This window comes from Tupaia chinensis, unplaced genomic scaffold, assembly GCF_000334495.1.
Source record: "Tupaia chinensis unplaced genomic scaffold, TupChi_1.0 Scaffold000146_1, whole genome shotgun sequence".
NCBI lineage: Eukaryota > Metazoa > Chordata > Mammalia > Scandentia > Tupaiidae > Tupaia > Tupaia belangeri.
In genome coordinates, this window is record NW_006159616.1 from 2193738 (window position 1) to 2196205 (window position 2468).

Genomic DNA, 2468 nt, shown 5'->3' on the forward strand with positions numbered 1-2468 from the left:
AGTGATGGGATTATGACTTCTAAGCCCACTCTCAGCCTCAGCCAACCCCTGGGTCACGGGCACTAATGTCCCCAGCATGCTCAGGGAGGTCTCTAGGTGCGAACCCAGAACCTTCCTATATGACCCATTATGCTCACAGAGCATAATGTTCTATCACTGTGCTACTGTCCAGCCCCTAATTTTGTCTTCTGGCATCAGAAACTATAGCAGAAAGAGCACATTCTTTCTTTCTTTTTTGAGAGGTTTTTGCTACAGGGTGTGTGCACTTGCCAGAGAGAGACAGAGAGACAGAAAGTGAGAAGTCACCCCCAAGGGGCGGTAGCCACGCCACAATCCTTTCTCCTCCATTCTCCTCTCAGGATCTTGGGCACGCACGTACAGGCGCCCAGCGTGACTTAAAGCCACTGGGTCAAATTGCGGTTGACCACATGGGAGTCCAGCGACATAGCCATTATGCCAACTACTGGTCCCTCTTTTTCTTTTTTTTAAGAGATTTTTGGTATAGGGAACATGCACTCGTCAGAGGAACAGAGACAGAAAGTGATAAATCACTCCCGGGGATGGCCTTGCTGCAATCCCTTTTCTTCCATTCTCCTCTTGGGATCTTGCGCACGCACGCACACGTGCCTTGTGTGTCTTACATTGCTGGGTCCTGGAATTGATCCATGGCTGATTACGTGGGTAAGAGCCAGATTTGAAGGCCAAGTACAAAAAGGTGAAGAGATACGTTAGACCAATATGATAATGTAAGCTATACCAAGTCCATGTCTCAAATATCTTTCAGATCATCTCATCATTCCATACCTATGACACTGCCCCAGTTCAGGCTTTCATTATCTCTGGCATATATTTTTATATATGTAATTAAAAAAATAATTCTCTCTTATATTGCTGCAATAGTTTCGAAAGAGATTTCTGTCTCTGACCTTGATCCAGACTGATACTAGGCAAAACGCAAATCTTGACCATCACTCACCAGATTTGACCCTTCCAGTGTATGCTTTGTCTAAAGGAAAGGTTTTGGTTTGCTTAAATTTTCTCTCACTTCTCCCCTTAGAATTTCTGTCCCTCCCAGTTTTTCTTCTGTGCCTTTGCTTGGTGTGGTTCTCTTGATTAGGTCTTTATTTATTTATTGCTTTTTAAAAATTAATTTAATTTTATGTATTATTATTTGTAAGGAAAAGGTAGTTTATTAAGGAAAAGTATACACCTGAGAAGTAGAAGCGGGCCTGAGCAGAGAAAAGAGTGACTCAAAAGCAATTATTATTAGTTTTTAATTTGTCCAGAGAGAGAGAGAAGAGAGAGGGAAACTGAGTGAGCAAACCACCAGGTCCAGGATTCGACTGTGCTTGGCCATAAGGGAGTCCAACGCCTTAATCACCACACCCCCTCCTAGCCCCCCCCCCGCCCCTTGTCAGGTCTTCTATCCTGGCCAGCTTCTATTCATCTTTTAAGGCGGTGGGAGAGGGAGGCACTTTGCGGTTACTTCTTGAAAGCTTTTTCTCTGAGCCCAGACTTCCCCAAGGCAGGGAAGGGAAGGGGACCTTTGGTTCTGACTGCACACTCCCACACACCCTCGAGAACATTTGTCTAGGGAATCCACTCCAAGGTTACACAGCTGGTCTGAAATCAGCTCAGCCCGAAGGGATCTCATTCAAATGTAAAGTTCTCAAATATCCTCACTCAGGGCTTTTCACAGTTCGCAGAACAATTTGACAAGGTTAGTCTTCAGGTCCCGAGGCAGAGTGGCGAGAGGAAATGTTTCTATGCCCCGGAGCAGAGAGGAGCTTCCCGAAAGAACTAGGACATCAACACAGAGATGACAATGTGGAGGTAGGAGGCAACGGCCAGAAGGACCAGCTTACTAGAGAAACTCCCACTCGCGCGCCCGCGTGCACACCCGCAGTCTGCGGTGCAGAGCCGCTAACTCTAAACTACAGGTCCCAGCATGCCTCGCAGAGCGGCAAGACGCACAGCATGCCGGGACACGTAGTCTCGTTCGAGCTCAGGAAAAGCCCAGAACGTCCTGTGACGTCACGAGGGCTCGGGAAAGGAGTCGGAACCAGTCCCGGTACAAGTTAAATCTACCACCTGAGAGCCGACCCTGGTTTCTTTGGTGACCTGGCTTCCACGTCCCAGCAGGTCCCACCCCCACAGTCCAGACGGACCTATGGCGTGCGCTGAGAGGCCCACCGTGTGAATCCTTCACGATTAAAGAGGCAGTGCCGGCAGCAAGAACAGCCTTCCGCCCCCCGGCGCGGGGCTGTTAGAGCAGTGGTGGGCTGGACGCTACCCTGAATAAGGGCCGAGACCCTGCTTCTCCAACAGCGCCGGTGAGGACGTGGCAGGACTGCCTGGGCCAGCCGCTTCCCTTTTCCCCTGCCCGTCGGCTTTCAGTGGCGCAGGTGGCGCAGAGGCTGCTGGGAGCGCGCATGCGCCCGCCGCGGCGGGGGGGACCCCGCCCACGG

At 50.3% G+C, this 2468-nt stretch overlaps 1 protein-coding gene across 5 annotated transcripts in view; it reads left to right on the plus strand.

The window, feature by feature from the left end:
• Nucleotides 1–2216: 2216 nt before the first annotated feature.
• The window catches only part of USP48 (ubiquitin specific peptidase 48), a 123875-nt gene continuing 123623 nt past the window's right edge, over nt 2217–2468 (plus strand). For all 5 annotated transcript variants that reach the window (XM_006145170.3, XM_006145171.3, XM_006145172.3 and 2 more), the window contains exon 1: nt 2217–2333. The gene's annotated coding sequence lies outside the window, so the exon portion shown is untranslated. The remainder of the gene's footprint in view (nt 2334–2468) is intronic.